The following is a 20625-nucleotide window of genomic DNA, read 5'->3' as shown; positions in this document are numbered from 1 at the left end:
CATCACTGGACTCATTTTTTCCTCCTCCAAAAATTGGCCCCTCTCTGACACCACCACCCTCTCCTTTCAGGAGATATGCATTCTGCTGACTAATTATTATTCCCAGTGGTATCACATGGTTGCCTCCAGGCTATAATTCCGTTAATACCATAAACAGGCAGGACAGGTATACCTTCGTGAGTCACTGACTTACAAGGACTCATCCAAAATGTGATTTTACTTCCACCAATCAAGGTTGTAAGGCTTCCTACGCTGACTCCTTGATTCATGATGTGATTCAACTGGCACCTGTCCTTGAGGTTCACATGGTGGCATTGAAGCTGGATAATCCATCTTGCACATTGGTTCAAATGGCTCTGAGCACTATGCGACTTAACTTCTGAGGTCATCAGTCGCCTAGAACTTAGAACTAATTAAACCTAACTAACCTAAGGACATCACACACATCCATGCCCGAGGCAGGATTCGAACCTGCGACCGTAGCGGTCACGCGGTTCCAGACTGAAGCGCCTTTAACCGCACGGCCACACCGGCCGGCATCTTGCACATTGTTCATTAGTCTGAAATTGTACAGGCAGCAAATGAATGACTCATTGCAGTTCACACGCTGCCATGTGCACCAATCCAGCTTGTAAATATAGGGTGTCTGCCAGGTTGCAGCAACATCATGATCCATCTTTCTCCAATGTCTCTATGACTTCTGAGCATCCAGTCACCTCTCAACGATCGTTCAGGGGTCATTCCCTTCATGCCTGCAGTATTTCTTCTTTCATTCCTGAGCAGGCTGGCCAGATTGCTAGGTGTCCTCTACATGCGGTGGCGAGTAGGGCACTTCTGCTCAGTGAGTTGTAGTCACATGATCCGCCTGATGCAGCGCAGTGACCACACCAGTACAAGGTACATACACTGCAGACAGTAGTCACCCACGGTGACCCATTCATGCAGAAATTGTTTCTCACACTTTGAATGTCTCATCGGGATGTCTTCTTTCTGGTGGACACTGTAGCCACTATCTCTTTGATCGATCAGGTGACTTATGTCCGACTGGGATCACCTGACTTGTCCCTGCCCTCTCGCAATTTGGTGGCCTATGGAGATGGTGTGATTGCCCTTCGGGATCTGTTCTCAATTGCGGCAACTTACATATACATTACTCAGTTTTTTATGTTCTTTGACATCAACCATCCATCAGCTACCAACATTTTTGGCCTTGACGCCATCCCAGCATTTGGATTTTCTATCTTGGATGAAGTCAAGGTGGTTTCCATTGCAGTCTATTTCAAAGATTTGGACAACCTCTGCACAGCATTTACACCTCTTTTTCAACAGGATTTATGGTGTGCTTCAAACCCTTTAGCCAGATTCCACGCCTTGTTTTTGCCATGCCAGATCAATTCTGGTTGTCTTACTGGCAGCTGTGAAGTAGGAACTCGATCGTCAGCAGGCAGCTGGGGTTGTCAAACCTGTCAAATCTAGTGGGTGGGCCATGCCTCTAGCCATCATCCAGAAGCTGATTGGGTATCTTTGCTTGTGTGAGGATTTCAAGGTAGCCATCTGTGTTCAATTTCAGGTAGAAACCTATCCCACTCCCTGGCAAGAAGATCTCCTCACCAAACTGGCTGGGGGAGGCTGGGATGTAGGGGTGGTGTGGGGTGGGGTGGGGAGAATATCTTTCAGAGATCAGTCTCACTGATGTGTACCTCCAGCTACACTTAGATGAGATGTCTCAGAATATTGTCATCTTAAACAGATAATTTGGGTTGTATAAGTACAAGCAACTCTCTTTTGGCATTTCCTTAGGCCCTGCAATACAGCAGTGATTTCTGGAACAGCTGAAACAGCATATTCTGGCTTTTACTTGGATGACCTTATTGTCACAGGATACTCCCGCTAGGAGCATTTGGAAAACCTCCACACCCTATTCACGACCCTGTGGAATGAAGGCCTGCATTGTCATATGGAGAAGTGCAGACTTTTTCAGCCAGTACTTGAGCCATTGGCCCTCTAAAGAGGGAATTCAGCCTACTAATTGGAACATTGTTGGCATCACTACATTACCTCACCTGATGAACTGACCTGAATAACAAGTTGCTTAAAAGGGGGTCCCTTATAACTGGGTCCCTGCCTGCAACCAGGCTTTCGTCAAATGGAACGCCATCTGCACCCTGCTCCACTCCCTTTTCTACCGACCACCCATTGGTTGTGGCAGCTGATACATCCATCTACAATATCAAAGTGGTCTTGGCCCACAGGAATGGGGATGGTTCTGAACTGTCTATAGCATACACATTTAAAGACTCTGACCCCAGCACAGCACAACTATTTCCAGATCGAAAAGAAGGCCTTGGCGATAGTGTTCACAGTCAAGAAAGTTCATGACTACCTTTTTGGGGTGTAATTCTCCCTACTATAAATCATAAGCCATTGGTGGCATTATTTGGGCCATGTTCCAACCTCTTAGAATGAACAACCCAACACCTCCAGTGCAGGGCATTGCTCCTCAGTGCCTACAATTATATCACCTGGCACAAGCTGACAGCCAAGCATTCTAACGCTGATGCATTGTCCTGTCTACTGGATAGCCTGGACTCTGGTTTCAACCAACAGCAGGGCCTCTGCTTCCACATCAAAGCGGAACAACAACATACACTAGATGGTTCTTCCTTTATGACCACATGCAATTCACTGGCACCCCACCCTGTGACAGGTCCTTCACAATGTAATCCATGGCTGGCTTCATTATCTCACTCATCGGTTGATGACAGAGCTCCTCTCTTGGAAACAGCCTTGTGACTGACTCTTGGTTGTGGATGATGTTATCCTTTGTTTACTGTGATGGATGCACATCAAGTAGCTATTCTGGTGGAATTGCATTGTCAGGTATCAAGTTTGTTCCACCAGGGTCATTGTGGCATGTCCCTCATGAAGGCACTGGAGCACTGCCATGTGTGTTGTCCTGGGATCAATGGCTACTTCAAAAAGATGGTGCATGGTTGTGCAGGTTGTGCTTGGCACCAGCAGTATCTCCTCAGTCCTTTGCCCCCTGTCCTAATCCTTGCCTCCCTCGGGACTGCATCCATCTTGATTTTTCAGGCCCATTCATGGATTCTATGTGGTTGCTCATTCTGAATGCTTATTCAAAGTACCCCTATGTCATGCACATGACATACACCATGATATAGGCCACCCAGGTTTTGGCCATCAAAGTGTTGCCTTGCACATTGGTCTCTGACAATGGCCCACAATTCATGGCCTCTACCTTCAAGGACTTCTGTGCTACCAGTAGCATTAAACACATCTGTGTGAGCATCCTCTGTCCCACCCCTCCTCCAATGGTGAAGCTGAACATTTGATCCAGACTTTTAAGCAGGATATGAAGAAGGGTGTCAAATCCTCTGCCACTACGATGGGCCTTACTTTGTTTTTGAGCATTTATTGCACCACATCATTAACAATCATAACCCTGTGGAGCCTCTCCATAGTTGCCAGCCTTGGATCTTGGTTCATCTGCTGACACCGTCATTGTCGGAATGTCACTCATGTCCCTCCCGGCATTACAACCCTGACGCAGCAGTGTGGGCATGCTCCTATGGGTGTGCTGAGGCTTGAAAGCTGGCAATGGCACTGTCCACCCATGGGTCACAAGTTACATCAGACCAAATGCACAAGGAGCCTGAGCACCATCACCACAACCAGCTTCAACTGCAGACACAAGCATCCCCTCCAAAGCCCCTTCTTCCACTGCTTACCTGCACAATGGCCAGAACCCCAGGTGGCTACCAAGCATGTCCTGTTGTTGTCCTGGTCCTCCCCTGGCTCCCTGTGGATCAGTGGTTCCCCTGGTATGCCCATCTCCAGTGCTGTTCTGATGGATACTACCCAACACACTTTCTCCCCACGGTCTGCATCTTTGTCCGCACCTTCGTTCCACCTTACATGGCACAGTCTACATGTACATCAGTTTCAGGGGGAGGAATCTGGTATCAGGTTGTGTAGAGGCTGAATGCCCACCAGACCAAATGAGTGAGTGTGGCACCATCTTGTCAACTAAATACATCGGCCAGTAGTGTCTCTTGCAGCCAACATAAATAACGTTGCATCTCGACCACTTGGTCAGTCATGTACTTCATCTGATAACGTTCATTACTGTCTCCACCATACTACTGCCTACTCATAAACAACTTCGTGTTGGTATTGGTTTTCCTCTTTCGTCTCAATTTGGATAGAGGCTCAAACTTAACTTGTTGACAGTGTTGCGTTGAAAGTTCATTACACTTTTTGTTGCATAGGTTGCAATTGACTCACTCTTGTTGAGTTGGATCTGCCATTCAGTCAGCCCTATGTTAGACTCCAGCATGAGTTTGGGTCCTGCCTGCAGGCGGTCTTCCTGCCTTGTGTTGTCACCATTTCTCTCCTGTTTTCTGGTGTGTTCACTGGTATGGTATCCAGCTACTCGCAAATGTAGCACCAATTTTCTTGCTTCTCTACTGTGTTCAAACTTCTGACATTCTACACACTGATTTGTAAAACATTGCCCTTTCATTGGTTATTCAGTTTTTTTACTCACAGTTGCCTCCCACTTGGTAGCCCCCTTCTACAAATTTGGATGGACGACTAATCTGGAGTCTTTTGTCATTGGAAATATCATTATGACATGTTTTTGATTACAGGCTACATGTTCTTTGGATACACATTATCTTTCTTTAATGCAGTGATTTCCATTCCCTTCTGTGTCATAATGACATTGATCACTGCTGATTCTCCTACCTCTTAGATGCAGTTTCCCACCCAAGGGCAAGAGGTTGCTCAAAAAGTCAGTACTCTTGTCTGTCCTCTTTGACAAGGTTGTTGGCAGAATGTGGGTGAGTCATACTAGAAGCCTTCAGCCACTATTGATAGTGATTTTTATTCAAAATTTAAGCAGTTTCTGGGATTGATTCTGAGATCCAGCATGCTTTGATTACTATCTAAGATGCTACACCTAGATCTGCGAAGAGTCTGATTAAACAGCAGATAGGTTGAGCTCACATTACAGGACACAGAAATGACAGGAACTCTTTGACGGAGTGTAAGTTGTGGGTCATCAAACATTGATTATGATTAGGACTGTTTAAAGCAAGGTTCAATGTTAGGTTTACTGTTTCAGTAGTATTTCCAGTTTGGGATTTGAAATGCCATCTTCTCCAGTGAGAGTCCAGCACGCTAACCACTGCAACTTTAGTTGCAGGAGAGACATGGTTATTTAACACTGCTGTAATCTTAAGTTATTAATTGGTTTTTAACAATTAATTTCATCTGTATTTTGTACTAAGTAGGTGTTTTGGTGTCTGTCTGAGTCCATAATACAAACATTTCATGTTTCTGTGCTGCACAGGCTTTCCTATCATAATAGTTCTTGGTTTTTTCCTTGGGACCCTCAATTTTCATGTTTTCATTTGCATTCTTCATTAGAACTGAAAAGTTCATAAGAAAGGAAGTCAAATGTTCAGGTGTTGGGAGATTGAGATATACAAAGATGGTGTACACCATAACGAGAAGGGAAAGATACATTAGCTGAACTGATAGCTGAAAACTTCATCTGGATTTATTTGCTTGAGTTTCTATTTCATGCAAAAGGCCAAGTATCAAGGTACTTATTTTTTATACATGGAAATTAATGGAGGTTTAATTTCAGTTAAGTTTATAATGTGTTAGAACTCATTCCTTGTAGGCTTCATTTGTTTTTGCGTATCCATGAATATAATCACAACTGGAGGATACTATGTTTAAAAACAACAAATATCAATGTAATTATTTGTAATAGTATGACTATGGGTGACAAATGTTCGTGCTGTCACATGGTAATTAATAGTTTGAGATTGAGAATTGTAAACTGCGATTTCACAGTGGTGATTGCAATGGGGCAGGAGAAAGTACGCCTGGTTGGAGTTTCACATGGATATGTAGGTTATGTGCAAAGGACAGGAAGATAATAGGTCAAGAGGTGAACATTTATGCTCTTCTAGTTAATGCTGTGAAAATTGAATTAGAGTGGTTGGTGGAGGGTGGGGGTGCGGGTGGGGCGAGGGGGTGTGGAAGAAAGTGTGATGTGGGAAAAGGTAACAAGAATGGAGCAAAAAGTGAATAGCTTGGATAGTTTACTTCCTGTTCAGCTAAAGAACAGATATTGAAGGGAAGAGAAAGTAGGGTACAACAGACCATTAATAAGAATTTAAGAGACAGGTTGGAAACTAAACCGAGTTGAAAAATAATGATCTTGCTGGTAGGTACCAGTGACGATAGATGTGTAGTCCAACACTTGCAGGAAAAAATATGACCAGGTACCAATTCACAAGTACTGTAAAGGTGAATGCTAGGGATGGCCAGGTAATATAGGATGTTGAGGCATTGAGCATGGATCTAAGTAAAGAAGACCAGGTATTGATAGTTGGGGAGCAGGCAAAGCCTGGACAAGAGTAGAGAATACAGTATCAGGAATGACCTGGAGAAGCTAGCTGAAGCAAACAAGTTCAGGTTCTGCACTAGCATGATTAGTCTTTGGTAAACAAAACCTTGACGTGAGTTAAGCAGGAACTGACCAAGCAGCAACTGACTTCAGGAGGGGCTCATATTTTTGCTGTGCCAACTGCTACTATTTGGAGATTGGGATACACAAAGCATGTTCTACACCATAACAGGAAGGGGAAAGACAGGTTAGTTGAAACGATAGTTAAAAATATGGGGAGGAAGGGGTTCAGGGGTGGGGGTGGAAGAGGGGAGCAGCATCACCTTGTAGAATTCCTGTTTACAGCTTTAAAAGAGATCCAGGTAAATGAAGTGTCACACACAAAAGAAACTTGTATGAATGACCTTACCATTAGACATAACAATGTTAGAGTACTACAAAACAATGTAAATCAACTTCTTATTTCTTGACATGATCTAGAATGTCAAAAGGAGTTGATGTATTATCTGTGTGAGCACCATGTAAATAGAAGAATCCATCTGTTGAACATAGGACTACAAAGTAGCAGCCCATTTCTGTAGGGAAAATGCAGAGAAAGGAAGAATTGTCATGTAGATCAAAAATAAAATAATGCACAAATCTGTTGATGCCACTAGTTTCCACTTAGATTGACCACTGGAAACCAGTGCTTATGAACTCTTGCTACCAGAAAAGTCATTTATAATTTTTAGTGTATAGATCCCCAGTGAGCAATTTTCAAATATTTTACAAAAAACAGTCATTATTGTACCACCTAATAGATAAAATATAGCACATGATAATCTGTGGATACTTTAATATTAATTTTCTGAGGGATTCTGACAAAAAGAATGATTTGAAATTGTTACTTAACATTAAGCTGTGTACTCTTTCAATATTTAATTGTAAGCACAGTTAAACCTCTTTGCCTGCAGCTAAGCATCAGCCCGCTTAGCATCCCAGCAGATAGGCTAGCATGCAGTCTGCTGCATCAACTTAACCCTGCCCCAGATGAGCTCAGTCTCAGTTGCAGCCAGTCAATAACAGGAGGATGCCTATCCAACAGAAGTGTTTATGTGGGACATGGATGCTGCAAGGAACTACTGGAATTTTACAGCTCTCTGAGTGAAAGTCTACATCCCCAATTTGTCAACCTGCATGTCTGAGGAACATGATGCTCAAATGTTTTGGAAAATGGTTTTCATATTATGTCTGCTGTTTGTTATTTATAGAAGTTGCAGACAAAGTGGAATGGTTAAGTCACTTGGACTTCCTTGGTGAGAGTCTTATTGTGTAGACTGTACAAGAAGCTATTTGGAGTTACTGTGGTTGGTGTTCATATACTGTGTTTTAAGCTTCAGTTAATCCCAGTGTTGCTAAGAGGCATTTACCAGTAGTTATATTAGTGAATTTTGTTTTCTTCATTCTTATTTCAGTCTATGGGCTCTCTACTCCATGGATGGTTCATGAATTTTGGGACTGTATCATGAACATTAGGATTGTACCTGCAATTTGTATACTGGCAAAACAGGAAAGGTGGTGAACTGTGACAGAACTACCATCAGTCTTTAATACTGGGCAGTGTAAAAGTGTGTCTGAACACACAGTACACAAAATACTTGTAATGACGGGCCTCCACAGCTAGCGATCCACGCATGTGCCAATGTTAACACCATGACATCAGCAACTACAGCTGAAATGGGCATGTGACCATCAGCACTGGAAGTTGGCACGGTGGCAGGGGGTTGTATGGTCTGATGAATGCCAATACCTTCTTTATCATGCTGTTAGGGAAACATTTACGTGGGCATCCATGGGTCCAATGGAGCTACTGCAAGGCACCATAATGGCCAAGGAGTATTGTAAATTGGTTATAGACTACATAGACCCCTTCGTGGTGATCCTCTTTCCCAATGAGAGTGTGATGAAGTGGTGCGAAGAAAACAGTGGCGAGTTCCAACTGATGTGCTAGCCCCTAATCCACTGGATCTGAACCCCCATTGAAAACATCTGGGATATGACTGAACATGTTGTCAGAGCTCATCGCAGTCTCCCCCCCCCCCCCCCCCAACCCCCTGGAATTTATAGGAATAACGTGACCTGTGTGTGCAGATGTGATGCCGACTCCCTACAGTGAACTACCAGGCCCTCAAAACTGCCATGCCATGACACATCACTGCTGTTATCCATGCCAAAGGAGGACATACTGTCATAATGTTCTGAATGATCAGTCTAAATGTACAATGTTTTAAATAGGAAAATGGAACTGTAGATAGGCTGTTCCTAAGTTGATTATAGCAGTAATTAACAGTCAAGAAACCATGGAAAATCCAGGATAACAATATTATGAATTGGAAAGTTACCAACCACCATATCCTAGAAATACTGAGTTGCAGATAGGCACAACAAAAAGACTGTCACAAATAAGCTTTTGGCCAGCAAGGCCTTCATCAAAAATGGACCCCACACACACACACACACACACACACACACACACACACACACACACACACACACACAGTTGCGTCATCTATTTTTGGCCAAAAGCTTATTTGTGACAGTTTTTTTTGTTGTGCCTACCTGACACTCAGCATCTTCTTTATATGGTGAGTGGCAACTTTCCATTTCATAATATTGTAACAACCAACAAATACACTCATCTTAATTTTTTGTAGGTATTGATAGCTCAGCTTGTTGTCCAGTAAAATTCAGAGTCTGACTCCTCCAGATCCTCAATGATCCTGAAGGCTCCCAGTTTTCAAGGACATATCATCAAAATATGATTGGTATCAAAAATGGTTCAAATGGCTCTAAACACTATGGGATTTAACATCTGAGGTCATCAGTCCTCTAGACTTAGAACTACTTAAACCTAACTAACCTAAGGACATCACACACATCCATGCCCAAGGCAGGATTCGAACCTGCGACTGCAGCAGCAGCGCGGTTCCAGACTGAAGAAGAATGGTATCAAATAGTTGGTTAAACTGAAATTTATTGTCATCTCCTGCTGAACAGGCAACATTATGGTACAGTTTTGTTTGAGTTTGTTGATCTATGCTGAAACAGAACCACTGGAGGGAGGTGAAATCTAATACTTTCCTATATTCAATTAAAATTTTCAGTTTCTAATTCTAGAACTGTATTGTTCATTTGCTTACATTTATTCAAATTACTCAGGATTACTACAGATGTGCTAAAGAAATACATAAATACACTCCTGGAAATTGAAATAAGAACACCGTGAATTCATTGTCCCAGGAAGGGGAAACTTTATTGACACATTCCTGGGGTCAGATACATCACATGATCACACTGACAGAACCACAGGCACATAGACACAGGCAACAGAGCATGCACAATGTCGGCACTAGTACAGTGTATATCCACCTTTCGCAGCAATGCAGGCTGCTATTCTCCCATGGAGACGATCGTAGAGATGCTGGATGTAGTCCTGTGGAACGGCTTGCCATGCCATTTCCACCTGGCGCCTCAGTTGGACCAGCGTTCGTGCTGGACGTGCAGACCGCATGAGACGACGCTTCATCCAGTCCCAAACATGCTCAATGGGGGACAGATCCGGAGATCTTGCTGGCCAGGGTAGTTGACTTACACCTTCTAGAGCACGTTGGGTGGCACGGGATACATGCGGACGTGCATTGTCCTGTTGGAACAGCAAGTTCCCTTGCCGGTCTAGGAATGGTAGAACGATGGGTTCGATGACGGTTTGGATGTACCGTGCACTATTCAGTGTCCCCTCGACGATCACCAGTGGTGTACGGCCAGTGTAGGAGATCACTCCCCACACCATGATGCCGGGTGTTGGCCCTGTGTGCCTCGGTTGTATGCAGTCCTGATTGTGGCGCTCACCTGCACAGCGCCAAACACGCATACGACCATCATTGGCACCAAGGCAGAAGCGACTCTCATCGCTGAAGACGACACGTCTCCATTCGTCCCTCCATTCACGTCTGTCGCGACACCACTGGAGGCGGGCTGCACGATGTTGGGGCGTGAGCGGAAGACGGCCTAACGGTGTGCGGGACCGTAGCCCAGCTTCATGGAGACGGTTGCAAATGGTCCTCGCTGATACCCCTGGAGCAACAGTGTCCCTAATTTGCTGGGAAGTGGCGGTGCGGTCCCCTACGGCACTGCGTAGGATCCTAGGGTCTTGGCGTGCATCCGTGCGTCGCTGCGGTCCGGTCCCAGGTCGACGGGCACGTGCACCTTCCGCCGACCACTGGCGACAACATCGATGTACTGTGGAGACCTCACGCCCCACGTGTTGAGCAATTCGGCAGTACGTCCACCCGGCCTCCCGCATGCCCACTATACGCCCTCGCTCAAAGTCCGTCAACTGCACATACGGTTCACGTCCACGCTGTCGCGGCATGCTACCAGTGTTAAAGACTGCGATGGAGCTCCGTATGCCACGGCAAACTGGCTGACACTGACGGCGGCGGTGCACAAATGCTGCGCAGCTAGCGCCATTCGACGGCCAACACCGCGGTTCCTGGTGTGTCCGCTGTGCCGTGCGTGTGATCATTGCTTGTACAGCCCTCTCGCAGTGTCCGGAACAAGTATGATGGGTCTGACACACCGGTGTCAATGCGTTCTTTTTTCCATTTCCAGGAGTGTATTTGCAGTACAATTTAGGTAATAAATGTCTTTTCTGGTTCAACTGCCTTCCTAGGCTATAGCCTAAGGGGCTTGGTCTACTCCTGCCATCTCAATCACTGGGATTCAAGTTCTGTGACTAATGTCTCGTTGGGTGTGAAAGTAGGATTTGTTGACAGAGTTGACTGGAATCTTCAGCCTTCAGGATACAAACCTTTGCCAGATGACATCCAGGCAGCTAGAGTTAATAAAGGCAGCTCCTGTGTTTGTATGGTATCTTGGCCCTGTTGCATAATAAATGGGAGGGGTTTAGGTACCCAAGAACTGGAAGAAGTCTGTTATTACTTTAATCTATCAGTAGTGGAACAGCAAGACTGTGGAAATTACCAGGACATAAGTGTGGAGTCACCACTAGCACAATTACATGGGAGAATTTTAAAAGAAAGAATAGAAATGGAGGTTAAAATATCTGAAGCACAGAATTATTTTAGACCGGGGCTCTCATGTGCTGACAGAATATTCATGTTACAGAATATAACAGAGAAGAGGATTGCCAGAGGGATAGAGACCCACTTTGCCTTAGTGGATTTGCATAAGGTCTATGATGCAGTACTGCAAAACAATTTGTGGAACCATGCTATGTCAACTACTTACAACAAATTAATTAAACAGTGCTGTCAAAGTAGCAAATTCAGTGTTACTAGAGTGTCAAAAAGAGCTATGCAAAGGGTGTGCTATAGTACTGACACTATTTAAGATCTATGTGGAGGAAGCACTTAAAACCAGGAGGAGCAAATATGAAAGCATGGGAGTCCCTGTGAGGGATGAAATCTTGTACATACTTCTCTTTGCTGATTGTTAGCAGGAGAGCAGGATGATGCTGAGAATATACTTCAGAATTTAGAAGAGGAATATAATAGACGGGGTCTCACGATCAGCTTGACAAAAACTGAATGTCTGAAGGATGGTGACAATGCCATAGGGGTTCTGGAAGTTGGAGATAGTAAGATCAGTGGATATAAGTCTTAAGTTCCTGGGGGTTGTGATACCATCAAAAAGAAAAAGTGAATACGACATAAATAATAAAACAAGGTAGAGCGAGAAGGCCGTACAGCAACTGAACTCTGTTCTTTGGAATAAAAAAAAGGACCAAACAGATGATGTATCGTTCAGTTCCTAAAACATCGCTAGGTACAGAGCAGAAACATGAGAAGTAAACAAGCATCAGAGGAACAAGTTTCTTGCACCAGGGATGCAGTTGTAGCATCTCCAGGCTGGACTGTGTTACAAATACCAAAATGAGAGAGGCTATGGGCATCAATAAATCAACAATAGATACAACAGAGATGAGTATTCAAAGAACTGTGACTGATGCCCCAAACAACAGGGACTTGAATGCACTGACAATAGAAAATAGTGCATTAAGAATGGCTAGCTACTAGCCGAAATCTGGATTTGTGCAATAAAATCTAAAAAAGGGTGACTGACTGCTGCACTCTGTAATTCATAAGAGATGAAATGTCTAAAATGGTATGGATATCTATAAAGGACAGACAATATCCAACAGCCAAGCAAAGTGTGGCACAAACACCAGTGGAAAGAAGAAAGTGTGGATGACTGACAAGGAGCCTGGGTTGAGGGGCCCAGGACATGATGGATTCCATGAAACTACACACACACATATCCATCCACACATATACAGATATATATGTGTGTGTGTGTGTGTGTGTGTGTGTGTGTGTGTGTGTGTGTGTGTGTGTGTGTGTGTGTGTGTGTGTGTGTGTGTGTGTGTGTGTGTGTGTGTGTGCGCGCGCGAGTGTATACCCATCCTTTTTTCCCCCTAAGGTAAGTCTTTCCGCTCCCGGGATTGGAATGACTCCTTACCCTCTCCCTTAAAACCCACATCCTTTCGTCTTTCCCTCTCCTTCCCTCTTTCCTGATGAGGCAACAGTTTGTTGCAAAAGCTTGAATTTTGTGTGTGTGTTTGTGTGTGTTTGTTTGTGTGTCTATCGACCTGCCAGCGCTTTCGTTTGGTAAGTCACATCATCTTTGTTTTTAGATTATATATATGTCATGGTTTCTTAGCCATTATACTAAAAAATCATTAATGGCATTTATTTGTGTTCTTTAAAAATGAAGGCATATATACAGTGAAAATTTTTACGTGTCGTAAGATGCAGTTTATCTATTACAACAGATGTAGCATATGTTATGGCCTCTGTGCTAACAGGCGCCCTACAGCCACAATGCCAAGTTTTATCAGGGAAAATAGTTTCTTATTATACTGTTACACCATACAACATAGCTCAGTAAGTGTAACAGAGTGGGAAAGGGGGCCAAACTCACCCAATTAGAAATTGTGTACTGCTAAAGTCAGAAACTTGTTTGTTTAAATTAAGGTTAGTGATAATCTAGCTCACTAAGTTTTGTGAGCCTGTTTTGTGGTGTTTTGTGGTGTTTTTGTGAACCAGTTTTACATTCCTCTGACTAAGTATTACGTTCAGCCAAAGTGTGCTTGTCTACCATATTTCAGCAAATTTCTGTATGATTTTAATGTATGCTTTAACCTTTCATCCACTCACATGCACCAGAGTGCTCATTTCTACCACTGAATATTATGGTGTTAGATTTTCAGTTTCCACTACTAAGTAGCTACAATGTTGAACAGGCTTTACTAACTGAAGTCTCTTAATATTTTATAATGAAGCATAGTCCTATGGAGAATGTCGAAAAATTTTATTGTAATTAAGTCCAAACTTTATAAGTTTACAATATCACAATTTTACTTTTTAACATGAGCCACAACAATTTATAGCAAATTTTGAGACCATTTGTACAAATCACCACCTGCAACAGTTGGTAACTATAATTTCTGTTTTTCTGGTAATTTGAGCAACAGTGAGTAGCATGAAAGTGAGCTATGTTTCAGTATCTTTGAAATTAATTTGCAAATAGGTTTTTGAGGTTATGGTTTTAGAGTTATCATTTATGGTAGTGGGCAAAATGATATACTATTATGTCATTTTGCCTGCTCATTTGCAATTATGCCACCTTATTAAACATGATGTCCTCTGTCTTCAAGTAATTTGAAAGTACTGTCAGTTACAGTTGAATATTGGTAATATGATCACTAAATCTGCGTATTTGTGTTAAATAAACAAACACTGTTCGTTGCCTTGTTTCACAATTTTATTATTAATGTTACTGCACAGCCTAGGTTTCGGGTTATTACTCCATTTTCAAGTACATTACTGATTCCCAAAGATGATCATGCACAAATGAACATGATGAGAAGGCACAGATAATCATCTCTACTTCTTAAGGTATCAATCCATAGGTTAATGTACAATTATGTGAATGACCATTTTTAACAAATTACATGAATTATTACACCATTCAGCAATTACACTAAATTGACAGGACTAATGTTGCATCAGCCAAGAACTTTTTAAATACGATGGACTGGGGTCCAAAGTTTTGCTTCTATCCTGGGGTTGTGATCACATCTGAAAGGGATAAATAATTAAATTGGTTTTGCTCATTTACTAATAGATGTAGGGATATACATATGTCTTTTAATTTCTAAAATTTCTAATTGGTTCAATTTAGCCCCCTTTTCCTCTGCATCAGCCTTGCTCCATTGGACAGACAGGGAGATCAATCTGTACCAAGCTTTTAAGAACACCACAAAAGCTGCAGATTGAAGAAGCCTGATTCAGTTTTTGTAGAACATTATCTGAACAATAACCACAAATGTGTAATTGATGTACAATTTTTACACACAGAGGAAAAGGGAGCCAAACTCAACCAATTAGAAATTTTAGAAATTAAAGGTCACATATGTATATCCCCACATTTATTATTAAACGAACATAACCAATTCAATTATTCACCTCTTATAGATGAGATCACAACCCCAGGATAGAGTCAAAGGTTTGGGTCCCAGTCCATCACATTTAAAAAGTTCTTGGCTGATGCAACTTTAGTCCTGTCAATTTAGTGTAAGTGCTGAATGGTGTAATAATGTATGTAATTTATTAAAAATGGTCATTGACATAATTGTACATTAAGCTATGGATCGAAACCTTAAGAAGTTGAGATGATTATCTTTGCCTTGTCATCATGTTTATCTGTGCATGATCATCTTAGGGAATCAGTAATGTACTTGAAAATGGGGTTATAACCCAAAACCTAAGTTGTGCAGTAACAATAATAAAATTGTGAAACAAGGCAAAAAACAGTGTTTATTTGGTTAATTTACAATGTTTCACCAAGAACCCACAGTGGATTCAATTAAAATATTTTTTTGTGTGTTTATGATGGTGACTAGATACAAGAGAGTTACCGACAGACAGTCTTGAAATGAAAACAACATGAAGGCAGCCATTGCAGCAGTAAGGAAAGGGAAAGATGGGTTGGCTTACAGCATCTATGATTTATAATATGCCTTAAGACACACATCAGCATCACTGCGCAGAGAAAAACAGACAAGCAAACAACGGTGAGAAAAAATTGGACAGGTTTCAACCATGTCCTGAACATAGACCCTGAAAAGAAACTGGTTGCCCACATTCTGGATCTTGAGTCACAACTGTTTGGACTGACAGTCATAGACATAAGAAAGTTGGCTTTTGATTTAGGACAAAGAATGGGAATTCCTGTCACTTTCAACACAGGAAATGGGATGGCAAGAAAATACTGACTTACTGGATTTTGAAGAAGAAAGCTAGAAGTAAGTCATCACAAGGCAGAGCCTACTTCACTAGCAAGGGCACAATCTTTCAGTATGCCTCATGTTAAATAATTCTACTTTTCATTAGCCTCAAAAATAGAGAAATACAATATCAGCTCAACAAAACATTATAAAGTGGATGAATCAGTCATAACAATAGCACAAAAACCACCAAAGGTCTCTGCTGAATGAGACAAGAAACAGATTGATACAGTTACAAGTGACACATATGGTATTCATGTCACCATGGTAGTTTGTGTCATTTCCAGTGGACACTACAAGGGCAAATGGCTCTGAGCACTATGGGACTTAACATCTATGGTCATCAGTACTACAAGGGCAGTTCAGAAAGTAACAGCAAACTATTAGTATTAAATGCAGTTAACATGTCAGGCATTTGAAACTCCCAGGAAGTGAAGATGCATGCTTTGAGGAAGTTCCGGCATCTGCTGGCGTGACAAGCTGAATAGGAAAGGCTGTTGAAAACAAAATGGCAGTGTCTAGCTGTGTTCACCATTTAAAAAAAAAAAAAAAAAAAAAAAACAGCAAGCAGTAATACAGTTTTTGTGGTCAGTGGGGATAAAATCTCAACAAATCAGTAGAAGGATGTTGGAAAGGTACAGAGATAGCTGCATTAGTGAGAGAAGAGTGTATGAGTGGGTAGATGCCTTTAAAAATGGATGTATGTGAGTCGCAGACGAGCAACACTCTGGGCATCCCTGTACAGCCGTTGCTTACAGGAACGTGGAATGCAATGATGCCATTCATGAGAACTGGTATATTTCTGTAGAAGCTTTAGCCAGGGAACTGAGTATCAGTGACAGATCTGCTCATACCATTATTATTAGTAAGGTTCTCAAGTACTGTCTTTTGTGTGGACAATGGGTGCCCAGGATGCTCACTGGTGATCACAAGATGTTGCATGTTCAGGCTCCCACATCATTTCTGGCAAGATATAATTCTGAAGGACACAAATTTCTGATATGTATTATCACAGGATATGAAACCTGGGTGCATCTCTACGAACCAAAAAGCAAAATACAGTCTTCAGAATGGTGGCACACATCTTCGCCAGCCAAGAAGAAATTCAAGTCTCAGCCCTCTGCCAGAAATGTCCTTTATATGCTCTTTTGGAATATGAATGGGATGATTTTGGAGTACTATCTGCAAAGACGTGAAACAGTGAACAGTACCCTGTACAGTGCCATGTTAGATAATTAGCAAGAGTCAGCAATATGGAGCCATCACAGAGAACTTATACCTAGAGGCAGTCTTCTCTTTCACAACAATGCATGCCCCTACAGTGCCACTGGAACTCTTTCCATGATTCAGAGACTGGGATTTAAGGTTGTACTGCATTCCCCTTGCATAAATCACCTTGAAGAAAATGACTTATTTATACATAACCAACACGGATTCAGAAAATATCATTCTTGTGCAACACAGCTAGCTCTTTATTCCCATGAAGTAATGAGTGCTGTTGACAAGGGATCTCAGATCGATTCCATATTCATAGATTTCCAGAAGGCTTATGATACCATTCCTCACAAGCGACTATTAATGAAATTGTGTGCATATGGAGTATCATCTCAGTTGCGTGACTGGATTCGTGATTTCCTCTAAGAGAGGTCACAGTTTGCAGTGATAGACGGTAAATCATCAAGTAGAACAGATGTGATATCAGGTGTTCTGCAAGGTAGTGTCATAGACTGTCTGCTGTTCCTGATTTACATAAATGATCTAGGTGATAATCTGAGCAGTCCCCTTAGATTGCTTGCAGGTGACGCTGTAATTTACCATCTAGTAAAATCATCAGACGATCAGTTCCAATTACAAAATGATCTAGAGAGAATGTCTGTATGGTGCGGAAAGTGGCAATTGGCACTAAACAAAGAAAAGTGTGAGGTCATCCACATGGGTACTAAAAGAAATCTGATCTGTCAATTATGACTAAATACCTAGGAATTACAATTACAAGCAACTTAAATTGGAAAGACCACATAGATAATATTGTGGGAAAGGCAAAACAAAGGCTGTGCTTTGTTGGCAGAACACTTAGAAGATGTGACAAACCCACTAAAGAGACAGCCTACATTACACTTTCCCATCCTCTGCAGGAATATTGCAGCACGATATGGGATCCTTACCAGGTAGGATTGACAGAGGACATCGAAAAGATGCAAAGAAGGGCAGCTCGTTTGGTGTTTCATGCAATATGGGTGAGAGTGTCACTGATATTATAAGCAAATTGGGGTGTCAGTCACTGAAACAAAGGCGGTTTTCTTTGCAGCGAGATCTATTTACGAAATTTCGATCACCAACTTTCTCTTCCAAATGCGAAAATATCTTGTTGACACCCACCTACATAGGGAGAAATGATCATCATAATAAAATAAGAGAAATCAGAGCTCGAATGGAAAGATTTGGGTGTTCTTTTTTACCTCATGCCATTCAAGAGTGGAATGGTAGAGAAGTTGTATGAAAATGGTTCGATGAACCCTCTGCCAGGCACTTAAGTGTGGACTGCAGAGTAACCATGTAGATGTAGATGTAGATCAGGTAGTTTGCATCACTGCTATGAAAGAGGGTACATGATGTCAGAGCTCTTCATACAGTGGCTGCAACAGTTTATATCTGCAATTTAACCTACAACTGATAACAAGGTACTTCTAATCTTGGATGGACATAGTAGCCATAGGACTTTCAAACATGGGTGAAATTCTGGTCTCCATCACCTGAATGTGAGGACTGCTGACATATGTATTGTCAATAGTCAACACTATAATTTTCCTGTGATGTAATGTAATGCTATAGGCTGTTGCATCAGGTTGGTCAGTATGTTACTGATCAACGGGTGTTTGTTTTACAGTGCACTCATTACACAATACTAGGGAGAAGATGTCACTAAGTATTCCGGGAATGTAACTCTGAATACCCTGTCTTGGATAAAACACGTGTGACTAAGTTCAAAAATCTTAAAAAACTAGCTCACACTCAAGAAAAAATAACATTCTATTCTAATTTAAGAAACTTTTCATTACATATTTTTTTGGGTGCATATATCTGGTAAGCGAATAGTTGATGCTTTGGCAATATGGGCCAATGTGAACTATGAAGCTACAGTAGAATCTCACTTAATGAGCACCTTGCATAATGCGCAATTCACATAATGAACAAAGTAAATTGTAAAAAAAGCCTCACTTAACGAGCAATGTTTCACATAACGAGTGACAATGATTTAGTGTGACACATTCACGTGTGGCGAGGAAAATGTTCAACAATATGAACACCTTTCATTGTCAGCATCACCATATGAACAATGTCTTAAGTGCGTACTGTAGTCTGAGTTTAGCACTCTTTCTGCTACCATCTTAGTGCAGCTTGTGATCACACATTTTTCTAAACTTGTTTTCACACAAAGTTTTTTTTTGTGTGCAAATTTTAACAACCTTTCATAGAAATGTCCCTGAAGATAAAGCCACAAGAACACAACCATAAGAGAAAGAAAATGTCCTTAGAAATGAAACATAATCACTCAAAAATGTGAATGTGGTGTGAGTATTGCTGATTTAGCATTCACATACAATCGGTCTACATCAACTATTTGGACTATCCTCAAGAAAAGGACAAGGTTAAGGAGACAGATGCTTCAAAGGGAGTGACAAGAGTATCTAAATAATGGTTTTGTATTCTGGATGATTTAGAAAGGTTGCTTCTTATATAGATAAATGAAAAGCGATTGCAAGCCGACACTAAGAATGGCAGCAGAAAACTTCATAAGCAACTTCAAGATGGTAATAGATTCTGAGGGTTATCTTCCACAACAAGTATTTAATTGTGATGAGATGGGCCTATTCTGGAAAAAGATGCCAAACCATACTTTTATAACAGCAGAGGATAATGCATTACCCAATCACTAGCCAATGAAAGACTGTCTGTCTCTCACTGCTATTCTGTGAAATGCAAGCAGTGATTTGAAAATTAAACTGCTGCTTGCTTACCATTCAGAAACTCCATGAGCCTCCAAGAAGTGTAAAGTACACAAGAGCAGGTTGAAGTGATGTAGAGAACAAACAACAAGGCTTGGATGACGTGTGATCATTTTTGTGATTGGATCAATGAAGTGTTTGCTGCTTTGGTGAAAAAATATTTTCTTTGGATGAATCTGCCACTCCCTGTCTTACTTGTTATTGACAACACTCCTGCCCATTCTCCAGGCCTACAAGACCACCTCCTTGAAGAATTTCAATTCTTCAAGATCCAATTTCTGCCTCCCAACACCATCCGTTACTCCATCCTAAGGACCACCAGATCATTTCCAACTTTAAGAAGCTCTACACTAAAGCACTCTTCAAGCATTGCTTTGAGTTGACTGAAGCTACCAACATCACTCTCAGAGAGCTTCTGTAAATATCACTTCAACATCTTTGCCTGCATCAAGATGATTGAAAAGGTGTGGGAAAGGTTTACCAAGAAAACTCTCACTTCTCCTTGGAAGAAGCTTTGGCTGGAGTGCACTGTCGAATGTGACTCTGAAGCATTTGAGTCAGTAACCGTGGATTGTGTCTTTGGTCAAGAGCATGGGACGAGAAGTGAATAACAATGATATCTATGAGCTTGTGGAAGATCACAGCCAAGAAATGACCACCGAAGAGCTTACAGAGTTGCAGAGTGTTTCACAGCAGGAAGCTGTGGAGAGGAATTCAGGGGGGGAGGAGGAGGAGGAGGAGGAGGTGGTAACAGCAAAGCAGCAATATTCTGACACAATAAGAGAAATGCTGAAAGCATGGGAAATGGTTGCGTCACATCGAAA

Source organism: Schistocerca nitens, chromosome 2 (assembly GCF_023898315.1).
Source record: "Schistocerca nitens isolate TAMUIC-IGC-003100 chromosome 2, iqSchNite1.1, whole genome shotgun sequence".
NCBI classification, from domain to species: domain Eukaryota; kingdom Metazoa; phylum Arthropoda; class Insecta; order Orthoptera; family Acrididae; genus Schistocerca; species Schistocerca nitens.
Note: the sequence above shows the minus strand (reverse complement) of the source record.